The 20613-nt window shown below is 41.9% G+C and overlaps 1 protein-coding gene across 2 annotated transcripts in view; it reads left to right on the top strand.

Moving 5' to 3' along the window:
- The window catches only part of ror2 (receptor tyrosine kinase-like orphan receptor 2), a 79106-nt gene that overhangs the window by 4189 nt on the left and 54304 nt on the right, over positions 1 to 20613 (top strand). The window lies entirely within an intron of this gene.

Raw genomic sequence — 20613 nt, 5'->3', positions numbered from 1 at the left:
TGAGCAAAACCAGACTCAGGGTGGGCGGCCATCTGCCTTGACTGGTTAGGTTGAGAAAGAGAGAGAGCAGGAGGAAAGAGAACATACAATAGCAAATTCCACATAGAGATTTAATGTTAATGGTAGCGGTAATAATATTAATAAAATAATAATAGTAATAATAATGATAGCAATAATAATGATAAGAATAATAATAACAAGACCAATAATAGAAAAGTCTCTTCAACTTAGTTTTCATAGTGTAGTGAAATTAATGGAAACTAATGGCTGTGGAAGGTAGAAAATACACTTTTAAAATATTCTAAGGGCTCTACAACAACATGCATGTATGAGCTATGACTGCACGAGTGGAAACAAGTAGTGAGTAGTCTGTATTCCAATACAACAAACATATTGGAAAGACAAACCATTTTCACACCACTGCGAATCTGATTATATTAATATCTGTTTTCATGTGCCAGGAATACAAATTGAGAATGTGTCTTTCATCTTTTGCTTTGCACTGGCGTCAGCTAGTTGTTTTAGCGTGTGGAAGAAGGAGGTGAAAATTAAAAAGAAATAGCAGTCATTGCGTGAAATCGCTGATTTCCCAGGATGATACCAGGATAAAAATCTGTATTTGAATAACAAGTTAATAAACTGAAATGATGTGCGAGCACTGTATGGAGGAAGAACCAGAAACAGTTGAAAGCCCAGGCAGCAGCTGTGAATGAAGTGTATGCTTGTTACTGATGAGTACTCACAGCGACATGACTCCCCATGTTGGGGTTAGAGTAGATAGGCAGAGCTGCTGCTGGTGGAAATGGGGCCAGAGGGCCTTCCTTTGCTGTGGGCGTACCTGCGTATCATTGTTCATTTAGCAAAGAAACCAAATATTAAATGTTGTTCAAAGGAAGTGTACAAAAACTCAATTTAAATAAAAAAATGTCTTAATAATAAATAATCAGAAACTATCTGATTAAAAATGAGTGAACAAGATTACAAATTTGAAAAAGCACTCATTGACACCTTTTGGTACCAGGCCTCATTCATAAACCTACAGGGTCTAGGTTTACCAGTACAGTACGTACAGATACATACAATACATACGTACCAGTGAACAAGATGTGACGTTAAGGAATAAGGGGGTAACAACCTGGGAACTTAAAAAGGATTTACACTGTAGGTATTTTTAACTACCGGGTACCTATTTTATAATTATGGGGTACATGACTGTGTTTCTGGGTACATATATTTGTCATTCTACAACACAGGGCTGCACAATGAAATTAATGCTGTAGCCCCATTCATGCTACACACATAACACACAGAACATATATACAAATATTTAAAATTAGAATAGAAAAAAATAAAAACAATGTATACAGTTAGTTATATACATATATTATACAAGAGTTCCATGTCATTTATTTATAGTGGAGTGCGGAGGATGAGGTGGAGTTGAGGAGTCTCACAGCCTGAGGAAGGAAGTGTTGTGGGCGGGGGTGCTGTATGGAGGTATGTGGACCCAAAAGCAGATGACGAGGAAGCGGAAGTAGCTGGATGACTACCGTGTTTATTGTTGGGTGGAATGCAGGCAAGAACAGGCAGAGGTGAGCAGACAGGTAATGAGCAGACAAAATCCAAGAATCCTGGGTGGGCGGAGGGGGTCCGGAGGAGGGATTCAAGGGCCAGGTGGGAGACTTGAAGTGGATGGCCCGGGGCTGGACAGGTGCGGAGCTGGGGACCTCGGGCGGACGGCCCGGGAGCTGGACAGGTGCGGAGCTGGGGACCTCGGGCGGACGGCCCGGAGCTGGACAGGTGCGGAGCTGCGGACCTCGGGCGGACGGCCCGGGAGCTGGACAGGTGCGGAGCTGGGGACCTCGGGCGGACGGCCCGGGGGCTGGACAGGTGCGGAGCTGGGGACCTCAGAGCTGATCTCCGGAGGAGCAGGAGCCATTCCTCCCTGTCTCTGCTGGATGGCTCCAGCCATTCCTCCCTGTCTCTGCTGGATGGCAGCAGCCATCACACCCTGTCCTCTCCTCCGCCGCTGGATCGCAGCCGCACCCTGTCCTCTCCTCTGCCGCTGGATCGCAGCCGCACCCTGTCCTCGCCTCCGCCGCTGGATCGCAGCCGCACCCTGTCCTCGCCTCCGCCGCTGGATCGCAGCCGCACCCTGTCCTCGCCTCCGCCGCTGGATCGCAGCAGCCTTCGCTCCCTGTCGCCACTGGATCGCAGCCGCACCCTGTAGTCGCTGCCGCTGGATATCAGCCGCACCCTGGACTCTCCGCCGGACCTCAGCAGCCCCCTGGACCCCCTGCTGGATCGCAGCCGACTCGTTTCCCGGCTGGATCGCAGCAGTTCCCTGAACTCTCTGCTGGATCGCAGCCGACTCGTTTCCCGGCTGGATCGCAGCAGCTCCTTACTCCCAGGCCTGAGGTTCCGAAGACAGCACCATGTCCGGAGGTCCAGTCGCCAGTGCGATGTCCTGCTGCCACGCCGGTTCCAGTCCCTGCTGGGTCGCAGCAGCCCCTTGGTCCAGTCCCTGCTGGGTCGCAGCAGCTTCTTGGTCCAGAGCCGGCTCCATGTCCAGCCATCCAGCCGCCGGCTCCCTGTCCCGAGGCCCAGCCGCCGGCTCCCTGTCCCGAGGCCCAGTCGCCGGCTCCAGATCCAGCCACCTCACCACCCTGTCTTGATGTCCCGCCGTCACTGGCTCCCCGTCCTGACGTCTCATTGCCAGTCCCCGGCCCCGCTGTACCGCCATTGGTCCCTGAGTGGATGGTCAGGCCTCCAGAAAGGGTCAGTGTCAGCCGCCCGCCTCCAGTGACTCTGCGTGTTCGTCGCCGGCCTCCAGTGACTCTCCGTGTTCGTCGCCGGCCTCCAGTGACTCTCCATGTTCGTCGCCGGCCTCCAGAAGGGCTCCGTCTTCGTCGCCGGCCTCCAGTGACTCTCCGTGTTCGTCGCCGGCCTTCAGAAGGGCTCCGTCTGCGTCGCCGGCCTCCGGAGATCAGCTCTGAGGTCCCCAGCTCCGCACCTGTTCAGCCCCCGGGCCGTCCGCCCGAGGTCCCCAGCTCCACACCTGTCCAGCCCCGGGCCGTCCGCCCCAAGTCTCCCACCTGGCCCTTGAATCCCTCCTCCGGACCCCCCTCCACCCACCCTGTGTTTTCCCTCCAGTTTTGATTGTTGGTCCTCCCTTGATTGTTTGCACCTGTGTCTCGTTGTCTCACCTCCCCTTGGGTATTTAGTCTGGGTCTTTTCTTTGTTCTGTGTCGGATCATTGTTGTACACATGGTGTTGTTCCTTGCCGAGCCTGTGACTGTGAGTTTATCTTGGATTCTTTGTTCTCCGGTGATTCTTGTTTGGATTCTGGATTCTGGATTTTGGATTTTGGATTTTGGATTTTGGATTTTGCCTGTTCCCTTGTGTACTGTTTTTCTTCCTTGGACTCACGCCACTGCTTTCACCCATGCTATCTGGTACTCATCTGCATTTTATCTGCTCATTACTTGTCTGCTCAACTCTGCCTGTTGCCTGCATTCCACCCCACAATAAACACGGTAGTCATCCAGCTACTTCCGCTTCCTCGTCATCTGCTTTTGGGTCCACATACTTCTCTATTTAGCACCTCGCCTCACGACAGGAAGCTGCTCTGTAGTCTGGTGGTACGACAGCAGATACTTCTGCATTGCCTGCCAGATGACAGCAAGGTGAACAGGATGTGGCTGGGGTGGGTATTGTCTTTTAGTATCCTTTGGGCTCTGCGCAGGCACCTCACCTCACCGATATCACTGATGCTCGGTAGGTTGGTACCAATGATCTTCTGAGTGGTTTTAATCAGCTGCTGCAAAGCCCTCCTGTCCTGGGCCGTGCACATCCCATGCCAGTTTGTGATGTTTCCAGTCAGGATGCTTTCTATTGCTCCTCCGTAAACGTTAACAAGAACTTGGCACGAGAATTTTGCCTTCTTAAGTTTCCTTAAGAAATACAGTCGTTTTTGAGCTTTCTTTTCCAGGGTGGAGATGTGTGATGACCATGACAGGTTCTCTGTGATGCTGATTCCCAGGAACCTAAAACTGTTCACCTGCTCCACTGATGTAGACAGGAGTGTGTGTCTTTGCCTCCTTTTTCCTAAAATCAACAATCAGCTCCTTGGTTTTGCTGACATTGAGCAGTAGGTTGTTCTCTGTGCACCACTCTGCAAGATTGTTGATTTCCTCACAATATGAAGTCTCATTGTAGTTTGTAATCCGGCATATGATGGTAGTGTTGTCCGCAAATTTCTCTCTATGTCGGGGATTGCAGTCATGAACAGCATGAACAGGAGTGGGCTGAGCACACAGCTCAATGTTGAGCACTAGAGTGGAGGAGGTGTGACCACCAATCCGAACTGTCTGGGGTATGTTTAAGAGGAAGTCCAATATCCAGTTGCAGAGTGTAGTACTCGAGAGCTAAGTTTCCCAATCAGTTTCATGGGGGAAATTGTGTTGAATGCTGAGCTGAAATCAACAAATGGCATGATGATATAGGTGTTGCTATTTTCAAGGTATGTGAAGACTGAGTGGAGGGCAGTGGAGATGGCATCCTCTGTGGATCTGTTGGTTCTGTATGCAAACTGGTTGAGGGTCCAGGTTGGCTGCGATGTTGATCTTTATGTGCTGGAGAACCAGTTTCTCAAAGCACTTCATCAGAATAGGGGTGAGTGCTACAGGGCGGTAAAGTTGTTTAGACCAGACACTGCAGACCTTTTTGGTACAGGGACGAAGCAGGTGGGAACAATCTCCTGAGACAGTGATATGTTAAAAATGTCCATAATGACATCTACTAGCTGATTGGCACATGTTCTTAGTACACAGCCAGGGATGTTATCAGCAGCTTTACTCACATTCACTCTCAGCAGGATTCTTCTCACATTCGCTGTGGATACTGACAGTGGCCGGTCCTCTGGAGGCAGAGTAGACCTGACAGCTGACTCTTTGTTGAGGAGATCAAAGCAAGCATAAAATGTGTTTAGCTCATCTGGCGATGTGGCCTCACTCACGATGGGGGCGCTCCTGCTTTTGAAAGCCTGTGATGGTCTGGATCACTTGGCACATATCTTTGGTGTTGTTGGTGTTGAGGTCCCTCTCCAGTCTCTCATGATGTCTTTGCTTTGCCTCCTTGATGCCAGCTTTCAGTCTCGCTCTAGCTGTGCTGTATGCTTCCTTGTCACCTGACCGAAAGGCAGATTTTTTGGCTCTAAGTAGAGCCCTCACCTCTGCATTCATCCACGCATTTTGGCTGGGTAATGATTTTATTGTCTTTGTGATAACCACATCATCCACACATTAGCTGATGTACAGGTCACAAATGAGTGTTGTAGTTAAAACTATGTAGGTAGCCTATCCTCTTTTTGTTACTACTACTACTTACCCTCCGGTGTTGATAAGTAGTAGGCTATATGGTAATTTTGAAATACATTACAGCAGATTTATGAGGTGCTACAGAACTCATTAGGCCATCTTCCCCCAAACTCCAGCTTTGTTGCTCAGTAGGTCATACTGAACCCTATAATGTTAGAATAGGTACCTGGTAGTTAAAAAACCTACAGTATAAATTCTTTTGAAGTTCCCAGATTGTTACCACTTATTCCTTAACTTAACATCTTGTTCGCTTGTACCAACATGTATGTATCGGTGCATACTGTACTGGTACAGAATCAGAATCAGAAATGCTTTATTGATCACAATACTTTATTGATTAAGTATGTACGGTATAATAATGTAATAATGTAATATTATAAGTAATAAGTAATAGTGCATGTACTGTCAAGTTAAGTGTAGCTTATGAAGATGATTATGAGACGGTGGATATCTATTAGTACACAAAATTACATTGTAAATTGGGAAGGTGCCAGTGCCAGGTGTAAGTCCAGTTGTAACAGAGTAACAGATTAATGTGTTTAAAGGCTTTTCAGATGCCAAAACACTGCACAACAGTTTGTAAAACTCACAGATTGGATTTTACAACTTTGGAAAGTTATCATGGCGGCAACTATTTTATCTTTTGTCATGACGATCGCAAGATAAATAGTAGAAATATGGTGTTTATGTTACAAAATAATCCACCAGGAATGTGCGTTGTATGTATTTGATTGGTCAACACAGCACCTTGCTGATGTCACGCTGTGTTGCAATAAAAGTTGAGCCTGGTTCAACTTTTTTGCTGCACGACCCAGTGTTGTTTTGCTGGAGCCACCTGTGTTGGTACCCCTGCAAGCGGACTGGCACCACCAAATGAATGAGAGGGCTGCGGTTTTTTTTCACACTGGGCTCAAGTCAGTCTGAATGCAGCCTAACTGCTGAGATCTCAGAATGCGGCAATTTTGCTACATGTAGGTCTAGCTAGAAACGAAAAGTTTTGAATAATCCCAGGTTATGCAGATTTATTTGGAATAGAAAATGAAGGTGAATGGTACATTTTTTTTTACCCAAATTGTCTGTTGTAAACATCCTTCATTGTAGTTCGCAGAAGTACTTCCTGCTTCAACTTTGACATACTATATCTACTGTGCACACAGTTGTCCTTTGCAATGACGGATTATCACTGCGCTCACTTTCAGTTTTCTCCTCCTAAAGTGGTCCAGTTGAACCTAATTTTAGTGATGTAGCCTTACTGAGAGTTCTTAGCTATTACTTTGGTGAGTACAATGTTATTATAACCAGTTATAAAGACTGTAGTTTTCCTTTAATGATACAACTTGTTGCTACAATCTAAGCAAAACCATCCCAACCAGTGAATTTTTGGAGTGTTGCTCCTTTCCTTAAACCATTTTAGAAAGCAGACATAAAACAGCAGGTGAGAGTGATTCATGTGGAGTCTCATTCTTAGTTAGGGGAAACAAACTATTCATGCTGTTGGAATCAGATGCCCCAAGACTCAGTTTAATAAATACAGGCGGAACCTGTCTGTGGTTTGAAGTAGCTTCTGTATGAACTAATGGCTTTGTTATTTAGCTACAGGCCAGGCACTGATGTAACACAAACATAAGGAGAGATGATTAACTGTTGCATGTCACACACAGTACAAGCTTTTCCCAAAGTTTTATTGCCCACACCATCTACTCTATTACACTCTGGTTTACCTCCTGTCCATGTTTCCCCTTTCCTGTCTAGCTGTGAAGTGAAGCAATGCATAGCACTGGACAAGCCAGAGGAGTTAGCTATAGGTCAGTCCATTAATCTGGAGTTTGTGGAAATGTGGGAAGTGTTCAGGGTATGTATTAAGTAACATAAAATTGAAACTCAATAATAATAATAATTTATTTTATATAGCACCTTTTCAAAACAAGGTTTACAAGGTGCTTTACAGTGTAAAAACAACAGGAATCAAGAGTTAAACATAAAAACACTAAGAACAATAGCACCATCGATAGAATTAGCAATAAAACACAGTAATAAAACATAACAATAAAAATAAAACGTTAAGACAAATGGTGTGGGAAGGTAAAATAGAGGATCACAGGAAGTCTAGACTATAAAAGTGCGTTTTGAGAAGAGACTTAAATGAAGAGTTAGACTTAGCCATTTTAATCTCCTCTGGAAGGTTGTTCCAAAGTCTGGGGGCCCTGATAGCAAATGCTCTGTCACCTTTGTTTTTTAGTCTGGAATTAGGAACCACCAGGAGAGCAGCATTTGAGGACCTCAGGGCCTGTGGTGGCACATGGGGAGTTAAAAGGTCATAAATATAGCTTAGGGCCAAACCATTCTGGGGTTTAAAAAATAAGTAAAACAAGTAAAAGTATAGTAAAAAAGTAAACTTTTAAAATAAACTCTAAAACTAACTGGCAGCCAGTGTGCAAAGATGACAGGACAGGTGTGATGTGCTCTCTTTTTCTGGTACCTGTTGAAATCCTGGCGGCTGTATTTTGGATTAATTGTAGAGAGGAGAGAGACTTTGCTGCAGACAGAAAAAAGGGAGTTGCAATAATGTAGCCGCGATGAAATAAAAGCATGAATGACATGAATGGTTGATGGTAGACAGGAATGGCTTAATTTAGAAATGTTCCCAAGTTGAAAAACCATGACTGAAAGACAGATTTGATATGGCTGTTTAAGTGAGGTAATAAAATGGGAGTATGAACTTAGTATGTTTGTAATTTGAGTGTTGGCAGAATCAGTGCCAAATAAAAGTATTGCAGTCTTTTTGAGATGAGCTGAAGGAAATTTTGAGCGATCCATTTATGAATGTCCTCGAGACAGTTTATAAGTGAAATATTTCATTATAGTTTTTTGGGTAACAGCTGAGTAAATGTGTTACGTTCCTTTCCACCACTGATTTCTGTGTTTATTTCCTTGTTCATTGTTTTTTTTCCTGTGTATGGGGATTAATAAAGTTATTTATTTATCTTTAGAGTGTATTGTAAACTGTATATCACATGTACTGCCCCTCCCTCCAAAGAGAAGCCTGAGAGTGTTCTATTAATTACAGTTTTCTCTTCCAAATTTCACCTGGGGTACGTTTAATATTACTTTTTCAGCTGCCTCATCACAGGGTTTCATAGCCGACCTTCTTCCATCAGTGCTAGTGTCTAGTCATCCTGATTGCAAGAGTGGTGACTTTTTCCTAAGTTGTAGCTAATTGCTGGCTGGTGACAAGCACTCAAAGCAGTGTGAAACTGCTTGAGGAAGGCTGTAGGGCGTTATTGTGTTGATAAACACAGACCTGTACCACGACCGAGCCCCAGAGAGATGCAGTCTTTGATACATGCAGTTGTAAATGATGACAAATTGAAAAACTAGAACTCCTGGTCATCCAACCACTTGGGTGAAATTAAACTCCAATATTATGCAATGTAACATGGGATAAATATTATAGTATCAGTCTAAATGGGCCACACGAAGCCCCCAACAACAGCACTGAGCTGTACTGCTATTTCTGCGTAGTGGCCATGGTCACAACTGCAGATTGTGATGCCCTCTGGCCCAGAAAGACTTTGCCAAACATCTCTATTATAAAAGGAAACAGCTGTAATGCCATTATGTGTATGTGCAACAAGGAGGGTTGAGCCATCTGCTATGACTGGGTCAAGCACAGGTTTTTCTCTGAAAAGTGGTAAGAGTGACACGTTTTGAGTCAGGGAAGGTAGAGAGAGTCAACAGATTCAAATTATAACTGGTCTGTGAGGGAGGGGGGTGTTTAGTATGTGTTTGTTGGATCATCTAACTGCATCTGAAAACTGCATCTGACAATTTTTGTAACTTTCTGAAACAGACAATAATAGTCATGCCCACTTCACACAGTGATTGGTCAGGTGTGTGGAGGTAAGAAAGCAACGAGAGAGCAGATTTTAACAGGATATTTTCACTTTTCGTGTGAACAACTGAGTGCAACACTATGAACTCTTCTGAGGATAGATTGTCTGAAAGTATGATCTGATATCCCCATTTGTACGATTCATCATGTTTTCATGTCTTGCCCCTCTCTATGACAGCAGGCTTTTCACTCCGCCTTTGTGTGTGGCCATTCAGAACACGCAGAAACACTCTGACTTTAGTCGTGGTTGGAAAACACGTCATGTGACCTAATTCATTTGAAGCATACTACGCTTTAACACAGGCAGGTCAGTCCATATGAAACTGCATTTGGCATGTTCTCAGCCTGCTGCCAGTAAACACCAGCATACTCAGGGAATGAGTGATGGTCAGTTTGTGCAATAGCACCCCCACTAAACGGAGATACTATCAAGACATGGTGAGAGCAGACAAGACATACAAATTTCAATAAACAAGATGTACATTAAACAAACTTCTTGTAAACCTCATCTCTGTAAATATACCTGGGCACAAAATTCTCTGTCCTGGTAGTAAAACTCTTAATTTGTACTTAAATTGTACTTGGTGTTATGACTTTGAGTAACACCAATTTAAATCAGACTAATTAAAGTGGAAATGAAAAAAAAGTTCACATGCCTGCTCACAATTAATGTAAGCTTTGGTTCAGGCTTTGTCTCTGTTTACCCTCCCAACACTCAAATATGCCTTGGTGCTGGTTACGAGCATACTGAAGACCTACTTAAAGCAACTTCAAGGAACTTTCATTTTGTGTTGATTCTGGCGGCCCCTGTGGACAAAAGTGGTAGTGTTTGCACCACCTAGTGTAAAGATCTTGAATTGGCTAGCGTGTGCATTCTTTTTGGAAGCGAGTGAAAAAAAGACGCAACTTTTTTTTCTCTTATAAACACAGCTGTTTGCAGGATGCATAGTGATGAGGTAATGTATCTATTTGTGACTACATAAGATTAATAACAACATAAAATGTTACATCATAAGCCAGTTCTATTACAGTAATGTCCACCGTGACTATACCTCCATTCCACGTCTCACAAAGTATTTCATAAATAAAATAGACATATTACATACCTGTCTAGGAGGAAGAGGGCCAATTCAGGATCAGTTTTGAATCCTTTCAAATCCTGCAATTCTCTAAACTCTTCCGGGGCTCTTCCGGTCTGCCTGCCTTAAATTGTTTCATCTGATTTCACGGGGAATCGGACCCGGTGACAGGCATTTAGAATAACTATATAGAAATAGCCGATCTTCTCGCTGATGGTCTTGTTTGCTTATGTAGGTCATATAGATGCATCAGTATTAAATTGAGACTGTTTCATAACTAGTTCAAAACTCCTTGTAGTACTTTTAAGCTAAAAATGTGTATATTGTTGCTTAAGGGTGTGACTGGAAGTTATGACAGACTGCACCAAGTTTAAGTAAACTACAGCAAAAGTAGTTTTATATATCCCATACCATTATATATTTATTATTCAGGCGTATTACATTACAGCAACTGCAACAACCTATCTGCATCATTTTGGATGTCCAACAATATTATCACAGATATTGTGAATATTCAGTACATTGCCCAGCCCTAGGGGCGTATCACATAGATTGGCCAGCCGTGTACTGTCTCCAGTCTCTTATGTGAAAGCAGTGTCTTTTATCACTGCCAGCTCAGAGGTTATCCATGGCATTCATCAGTGAACATGGACTGTGGCAAGAGAAGGAATGTGAGAACTGAAGAGCTTTTTAACTCTTTCCTGTATTTGTTGGTGTGAGGTGACAACACAAAGAAATGACTGTCAGGAAGCATACTGCTCTATGCTGGTATGTCTTGGGTCTGGTACTAATTACAATCCTGGATTTGGGACTAATTAGAGCAATGCAAGACATTCCCATTGACAGGGCTCACTGTGGGTTGACTCATAAACAGGATGGACTTTGTTAACATACTGCTACAAAAGTTGCATGTTTAAGACATATTAGTTTGCTGGCTGTTTGTACAAAATTCCTGTTTATTTGGTGATCAGTTGTTTAAATAATCATAGAGCAAGGTTTGAATATATCTGTGCCAGTGCTGCTGCTTTAAAGACTGTATTTGACTACAACATGCATTCTTGCTTATCTAGACTGCATTTTGAAAAGAAACCATAGAGGCATAATGTTAACATATGCTGCTAATTACTGGAGCTGGTAAGCAGAAACAGACAAGGCCTACAAGTGTTTGTAGGAGGAAAGGTAGTATGACATGGGTTGACTGTAGAACCCCCTGTTCCTCTAATGCTTCATTGTGTTGTTGCAACCTTCTGTATATGTTTATGTGTGAAGTGTAAACAGGACAGACATTTTGCATCTGAGTACATAACAGTGCTGAAGAGGTGAACAGAAAGAAGAGGGAACAACTATAGAAGAAAACTGACAAAAGCAGAGACAAAAGTATGAAGTTGAGAAACCAAGGTTTTCTGAAGCTTCCCTTAGTGCAAAGGATTTTTAGGCCATGTTGGTTTATAAGGATACTGCTACATGCCAGAGCAATAAAATTACAGAAACATTTGGGACAACACAAGAATCCATAAAGTTGACCCAAATTTATCAAAATAGTTAAAAGAGACAGGGCACAGAAACACCACTCAATGCAGAAATACAAGTTTATAAAAATTAGTTTAAGGGAAGTCACAAAGTAGCAAGACAAATTTCAACAGGCAGGCTGTTCCAGAGGTTGGGGGTAACTGTAACAGAGGTAAACAGAGAGTTAAAACCAGTTCAAATCAGAGAGAGATACAAATTATCCAGTTTTTGAAACAATACAAACACGAATGGGTTCCTGCGGACTGCCAGCACATAGCCCAAAATTTATGACAGCATGGACTGTAATTTATGCCCGCAACGACAGACATATGAACAAGTCCATGTATGCAGACACCCAGTGTAGTATAAAAAAGAACTGCATGCATGTCCTCTGTCTGGGTCCATTTTTGGACTATATCTGCTCCTTATGCTTAATAGAGGGTGCCTGGTCAAGTCAAACTAGATTAATTAAATTCTAATGAGTTTAATGACCCGAACAGGACTTTTTCAGCTTTACTTCATTGACTTGGAAGGAGTTATTAGACATCCAACAGTCAATCAGACAATTTTTAAGGATGTCAAAGTGTTTGTTGGTCCTGATATTACAGATACATATAGTTGCATGTAATGAAAAGAAATATTATGATTACGTATTATTCAGCCAAGTGGGAGCATGTAGATACCGAATAGAAGGGGACCAAGGACAGAGCCTTGAAGTACTCCACAGTTCAGAGGGGCAGTGGATGATGTGAAACTGTTGGGGAGGTAAGAGATAAAGATAAGGATGCATTTTTGAATGTGTCTGTTGCTTTAATGTAGATGTGGCCAGCTCACAGGTTGGGATAGGCTTGGTGAGGAGGTTAAAGTTCGGCATATACTCCCATAAATTGTGTCAGGAAGTCTTCATACTGTAGGGGAAACTATCAATGTTCCTGTGCTGGACAGGTTTTTTAACCAGCAAGACACACAGCCTGTTTTTCGGCTGAGCAGGGAGGCCCTGGCAGTGCTGCTGGACCTTGTCAACCAGGAACGGTGACATGAATGGGGTGCCACAATTGAGACCCTGGTGTTTATCTTCTGCTGGCTGGCAAGCAGGGCATCACACAGGGTGGTCTCCAGAGGGTTTGGATTGCCTCATTCCGCTATTTACCGCATCGCCCACAGAGTAAATGAGGAGGTGGTGGCCATTCGCCACAAGACACCCCGAACACCCTCTGGAGATCACCCCAGATAATGTCCCACTGATAGACGACACGAGGGTCTTTGTTGTGGCAGCCCATCCAGGTCCAGCAGCACCACCAGGGACTCCCTGCTCAGCTGAAGAAAAATACACATAAACACATTTTCTAAGGCCTCATATATATGAAATTGAATTTATGTTGCAGCAGTGGGTTTCCCACTCATGCCCTCTCGTGACCCTAGACACTTGTAATCCTAAGGCTGAGGAAATCAATCATGGCAGATATCAACAACAGCAGCAAAATACGTTTTAGCAAAAGTGTGTTTATTGACTTGCATGATAAACAAATATAATTTCAAAATCACATGTACATACTTTATATATAAAAAATGTCACAAAGAATGTATTATTGTTATTTTAAGACAATTTTATGCCATTGATGATAATGATAAGCATAATAGTGCAAGTACACCCTTTTAATCAACTTAAAATTCTTAAGAATATTCAGACATTGGAATGTGACAAAAATATTAAAACATCATGAGGAGTACATTATGATTAGACCTTCTCACTGTAAGTCAAAATACATGCCTTTTTTACTCCCTTTTTTAAAAATATAAAAGTACAAAAAACATTGTGTAGCCACCATCTCCACCATGTCATTTATCTTTAATGTTGTGGCTTATATAGGAACATGGTCCTTCTTACCTTCATGCATCCATACCTAACTTTCACATTTTAAGATGGTAAAATATGTCAATTAATCAATGATGATCGATGATTGAAATCTGATAACCATTTGTTATGACAGTTATCAGTCCCTGCTGTTTAGGGAGGAACTTACAACTGGAAGGTAAATTTGTTGCTTTCTGTGTCGAGTGGTCCCTACTGACCAAAGAAGTTCATTTTAGCAAATAGGGTGAATTTATAGTGTGAGTGTGGGGACTTTAGGGGGGTAGAGCATGTCTTTGCGAATTAGTCTGGCTAGATTTCATAGAAGGGCAGGCAGATTTAGTCTGCAGTAGACAGAACACACAGTGTGTTGGGGAGCTTTGTGGTGGGAGGTTTTATCAGTTGTTTGGTAAGGATCACCTCTTGAACTGTGTTACATAAATTGTATAGTCTGTTAAGGGAGAGACAGCCCCACCCCTTCGAACCCCGCTACGCACACCCAGAAGTCAAAGGTTAGCTGGAGCACTTGAAACTGCCAGGCCTTTTGTGTCTTAGTTTGTATATTTAAGACGTTTTGTCAAAACAGTTATTAATCAAGAATTTTTTGCTGGAGAAAACATAAAAGTCTAAGTTTATCTGTGCGTGAAGAAGAAGTTGTGGATGTTTTTAATCTTTCTGAATTCCAACATGTGCCTGGCAATTGTCTTTTTGGATTAGAAGATATTTGGAGCCACAGGCAGTTTGAGTCTGTTAAAGTGTCCTGTTAAAGTGTTCCAGGATGTGTTCTCATGTTTTATGGCGCATACTTCTCTACCTGTGTAACTGTCTTCAGAGGGGCTTTTTTGTATTTATGTATATTGGATACTGGATCCCTCACACATTCCTCCTTAACTTAATTAATAGAAACAGGGTTCTTTCCAAACATGTGCAGCTCAGCACAGTTTCTCTTGGATCTTGGATTTTTCAGTATCAAAGCAAATTGCTGATGATGGTGAAAACCTTTTATCTCTCCGATGAAGACCTTTTAGGAAACAGAAAAACAGATGTGCGTTCTGCCAGATAGTGATGCAGTTTTCATATAAGCATTTATAAAAGAGTTTCATGAGCCAAACAGCTGATCTAAAAGCATGAAGATCACCAAATATGGAGATACAAGGTTTCACTCAGTAATCTGTATTCATTGTTACCTTTGATTAACAAGTGATAATCAAAGTAAGGCTCATCCAACACCCTCGCCCCGCAACCCTTTATCCCATGCATATGTATAGCAATCAGGCATTTGCTCATAGTGGTGTATTTAAAAGCATACGTACTAATAGTGAGTTAAAGGCTGCTGGATTTCCTTTGTATTGTAGAAAATGCCGCTCATCCAAGAGGCTTCATCAGTTTTGCACAGCGGTGGAAAAATACTAAAATAATTTACCTTATGCTGAAGTATTAATACCACAATTGAAAAACAGTCCCATTAAAAGTCCAGCATTAAAAATTTGACTCAATCTCTGTGATCCTTCCATCTTTACAAACTCACGTAGGATTTCTGCTCAAACTCACAGAACTTAATTTTAAATTCTAGTGGAGACAACAAAGTTTCCAAAGATACCGAATCTGCCCGAATCTGCTGAATTTTGGGGGAATGTGGACAAAATGATGCACCCGACACCTAAACGTATTTCTTTTTGATGGATACCATAAAACCACGGAGTCTTGGAGTTGAATATTTAATTCAGTGGAAACATCATCACTATCACTAGAGTTGGAGCAGATTGACAGTTGGTTAAATATGTGATAATGACATACAGTGTGAAATTTGTTTTTCCAAACTTAAGATAATAATAGGAAATTTAAAGGGAAATCAACAGTACCTAATTCAGTACAGCAAAAAAAGAAATGTAAGATGGAATAAGATAGAAAGACAGGAGTAAATTAGATAATTAGCTTTGGGGATATGACAATATAAACTACTGAGACAATGCAAATTTGTCAGCTATCAGAGATTTTGTCATACATTTGTGCTTGGTAGCTATCAGTTTAATATCTGTGTTTGTGTTAGACCATTGTGGGCATTGTTGCAAATCAATGACCAGGACTGATTTATGGCCATATTGGCATTTTATGATTTTGTATTGATATGATGAAGTACTTTGAATTGTCAGGTATTTAACTCACTGGTTTAACCAAAAACAGAGATATCATGATCTAAAATTAAGTTTTTTTTATCCATATGGGCCACTTCTATGAATAATAAAACAACAATGTTAAATGATTTAAAAAGTCCCAAATCATCATTTAGAGACAAAAAATTAACTAGAATGATTAAAGGGGAACTCCACCGATCTTACACATCAAAGTGTTGGGGAGTACTTCTGCATCTGTGAAAAACGTTGTGTAAAGCCTTTTGTGTCTCCAGAGGGAACTGTGTGAAGTCTGATAAATGTCCTCCAGTGATGTCACTTGTAGAGTCTAACAACTACAAGTTTGAAAATGAAAAAAATCTGGGGGTGTCTGTAGCCCGCTCCTCATCGCTGCTTGAGGAATATGTGGAATAAAAAAGACAATATCTCTGATTCTGCTGCATTGATTTTGATCCCTTTTTTTAAACTGTCCATCATGACTCCGAGAATGTTATAGGAGTGCAATGCTAAATCGTTGGAATACTCCTTTAACTTGCACATGTAATGACCATTTTGTAGCTTTTTTTGCCAATATCCTTTTTAACAGAATAATTTAAAAGCACATTTAATCAATCACTTTATAGTTTTGCATACAATTATTAATAAAAAATTAAGCATTCATTAACTAATTAGAATTAACTACTGAATGTTTATAATTACTCCGGTGACAAACTCGTCACCCTATAAGAGGCCACAAAGCCAAATGCTGTTATTTAGCAGTAACAGAAGCAGAAGAATGGGTCAGTGGACTTCACTCTAGCTTCACTTTACACTTCAGTAGGCCTGCAAGAGGAAAAAAGAAGAGAATAAGACTGAAAAACATTGACTGAAGATGTGTAGCAAAAAGAGAAGGGTAACATTTTGTAAGTTTGTGTTGATTGATTGATCTGTTTAAACTGAAGCATATCTGTTCATGGTAACAGACAAGTAAAATATGCTGAGAGCCCTCAGTAAGCGGTGGTTGGCCTTTACAGTCTGCCATGGGTCTGTGGAAATATGTTAACAGCAGGCTTTTCAAACTAATAGTCTGTCCCTCCTCCTACAGCAGATGCTTTGTTAATCATAGTTCAGAGACGGGGGCCAAAGAGGAAAAGAGAGGAAAATGGGAGCAGAGTTTTCTCGTTTGTTAAATCTCTGTAATATTCTGCTGTGTGGTACCTTTCTGCTCCACATTTCTGATCTTCCCGTAGACTGTTTGGGTGAAGGAAAGAATGACTAAGAGCTGGTTTGGAGAAAGATAAACAATTGACACTAGAGGTTTGTTTTACAGGCATCCAAAAGCTTTCTTTTTCAAGACTGACCCTAGTTTTCCACAGACCTAGCGTGGTATGCACATGCTTATCAGAGAGCCAATAAAATGCAAAACACTCAGCCCGTCCCCCCATCACGACCTTCCCAGTCTCATTTATTGTCTTGTCTTTGAGCCTCCAAATGGCTAAATATTTGAAGGGAAGTGTCTGCTTTTTTATGAGATGGCTATTGTTGTTTTAACTCAGTCAGGGGGATGGAGTTACCCCTGTGTAAGCTGCCTCTGTGATGAGGGCTCACAGGGTGGGAAGATAGCATCAGAGCCAGTTAAGTGGAAATTCCATTGCAGGCAAGTGATACCATCTGACATTTCAGAGTGCCATGATACAGTCATTATGTCAAGACTGTAAACTTGTTTTGCATGCATGTTTATGTCTAGATGATAAGAGTGATGGAACCTGTGGGATGTGCTTGTGGGCATGTCCTACTACAACGTCAGAAAGATGTGGAGGGAAGAGGTTACAGAAGCTGTTTGACAATCCAAAAAGCACTTTGTTTTGAAGTATACTGAGCCCTTAACATCAACATTAAGGCCACATTAATCAGGGGGTTTTGTTGAACTCCCCAACAAGCTTCAAATCACACACTTCATATTATGTACCAATGGACATATTATGTCCTTGTAAAGTTGACATAGCTAATGTATTAGCAAACTATATCCAGCAGACACAGAGCAGAATTATCGTGCATTTGGAGTTGTGTTTGTGTCCACCTGATGAATGTAAGTTCAATATTCTCTGTTCATTTAGCCCTGGTTTGGGCTCCACCAACTCTTGAGAAAAATGTCTGACTCTTTAGTTGCTAAATGCTCTACTGTGTTTAGCAAGCTAGTCGCTATCTGCTGTTTGGTCCTGTACAGTGGTAGTGTACAGTGGCTTTATCAGAGCATTTTCACTGAAAACAGCAGCCTGCTGCTGCTGGAAACAAGGAGCGATAAGACTGAATCAAACAGTAAACTTGTGGGCCATGAAACCAAAATTACAAAAACTTTCCACAGCGTTGATGGGGCAGAGTTACAAAGTTATAAATTACTGTGGGTTTGTCACTACAAGCAGAACCTAAAGCCAGTGGAGGTTAGCTGTGTCTTTTTAAATTAAATATTCATAGACTCTTCTGGATATTTAAGGAGCATTTCTGACCTAACAAGGTCACAGAAGGTCAGCATTGTTACCTGGTTTAGCCTCTACATTTTCAACACACTGACACAATATAGCTAATGCACTGACAGTTTCCAATCTGATTAGTGTGATAAAGGCTCAACAAAAAACAAGCTTCGATTTTAGAGAGAGAACTTTAATATTAGCGTGCACAAGGGAATTCAAGTGGTATTTTTGCATACACGTCTGGTTATACACATCAGCAGCCATGAGCAGCCAGAAGTGCTACAGATCTTAAGACAATGCAAGCTGAGCTGGTCTCAGTCTGATTTTGGGCAAAATACTATGTGCAGTCAGTGCTGCCATAATAGAAACACCTCCAAATAAGGTGCAGTATAACACAATAGTAAGGTGTAATGTGTAGCAATGTGAGCAGTGCTATTTTAGAAACAAAATTTGTTACACTCTCATAAAGTTGGGGGACTGTCATGGCACAGGTAGTATAGGTAAAATTATTTGTTTTTAGGTCTAAGGGATATAATTACCACTGAGCCTTAGGGCTGTACCAGGTACTAACAGGCCACAACATACACTGAATGCCTTGTTTGCCACTCAAGAAAGGATGCAGGCCTTATCTGCAGCAGGTGAGCTCAGCTAGCTTTCCGCCATCGCTTCACTTGTTCCCCGCAATGTCATCAACTCAACTGTGTGATCGGGTCAGCCCTGCTCAGGTCTGCTCCAGTCCTCTCCTCGTTTTGGCAACTGTACACTGTGCATTTGGGTTAACAAATAGACGCATGATAGAAACTAAACCAAAATACTTCAGGGATGAGGGTTATCATTCATTGTGCATCACAGCCTCAACAAGTTGCTCTGTGCATTCATCTGCAGCATGCCACTCTCATGCGTCTATATCTCAACTCTAGCACTCTCCCCTTGGTGTCTGCCCTCAGATCTGCCACTCTACAGAGCTTTTTAGCCTCTTTTATTCCCTTGTTTTGGTTTTTAAGGCTCACAACTTTAATGTTTATTTTCAGTCTCAGCGCTCTCATCAACCTTGTTTCTAGCTGCAGCATGAAGCTGTTTTTAGCAAATAAGCTCCACTATACCCACTATACTCTACCTGCCCCGCTTCAAACAGCAGACAGAGTTAGAGACTAACTGGTAAAAAAGTGGAGCATTTAGCAGCTAAAGAGCCAAACATATTTCTCAAGAGAGCAGCAAGGAGAGTGAATATTGGACTTAGATTTGTCAGGTCCTCAGAAACATGACTTCAAATGAATGTCAATTGCTCTGTGTCTGCTGGATTTGTCATTAGGCATTGCATTGCTCAGAGTTCTAGCCATAACAAATTTATAAGATGTGGATGTGATGGTGGCTGTGTATCTGTAAGCATGTTTTGATGTTTTTCTGCCTTCTAGTGGTCAAAAAATGATTAAAGCAGCTTTAAATTTTTGGTTGAAAGTAGCTTTAGAATATCAGTCCCAATTATGTTTAAAACCAGACAAAATCAGAAAAAAAATCATGTTATTAAGTATTTATTTTATTTGACCTGATTTCTGTTGGAGCCACATAACAAATAGCCTTGAGTGAGTTCATGGTATGTAACTTCAGGGCAGTTTGAGTTTTTTTCACCTTTCATCAGCTACACTGACCCTTAGCCTTTATGAGGGGTCATAATTTCAGGGCATCTTCTGTGTCTTGTTTCACAGTTGAGAGAAGTTGTGTGTTGGACAGGACAAATTAAGTGATTTGTTGAACAAATTCCAACACGTTACATTCAGACTTTCCATCCCACTCTTAACTGGCTTGGGAGAGTAATAATTTCCACACTGATTTTTGTGTGTGTCTGTATTGGCCTCATTTCAGTCCCTTTCCCTGATAGCTCAGTCCACCAGACAGGACATTGCTTGTGGTGGTCACAAATGGCTTCTCTGCAAAATTAGCCTGTCATTAAGTTTATGGAAGGGTGGTTCACCATTTCTGTCTTCTGCAGGGCCAACATCTGCCATTCCTGTTTCAACCAGTAACAGACTGAGGAAGATATGCTCAACCCACATTGCGCAATTATCTAATTTCATAACAGTTCTGCTTCAGCTACTGACTCTGTCAGGGAAGAGTGAAAAGATGAAGTAGATCTTTTGAAGGTTTGGTTTCTTAGCAATAACACATTTTTGCTCCAGTGTGTTGGTTTGTCCATCCTGAACTGGGACAGTTACTGGCCAGATATATATAAAATTTGCTTTTCATCATCACCAGAGGATGATTCCTAATCTTTTTGGTGACCTTTCCTCTAGTGTCATCATAGGCCAAAATTTCATGTATCT

Source organism: Siniperca chuatsi, linkage group LG18, assembly GCF_020085105.1.
Source record: "Siniperca chuatsi isolate FFG_IHB_CAS linkage group LG18, ASM2008510v1, whole genome shotgun sequence".
Lineage (NCBI taxonomy): Eukaryota > Metazoa > Chordata > Actinopteri > Centrarchiformes > Sinipercidae > Siniperca > Siniperca chuatsi.
The sequence above is the reverse complement of the archived record's forward strand: the minus strand, read 5'-3'. Positions and strand labels throughout refer to the sequence as shown.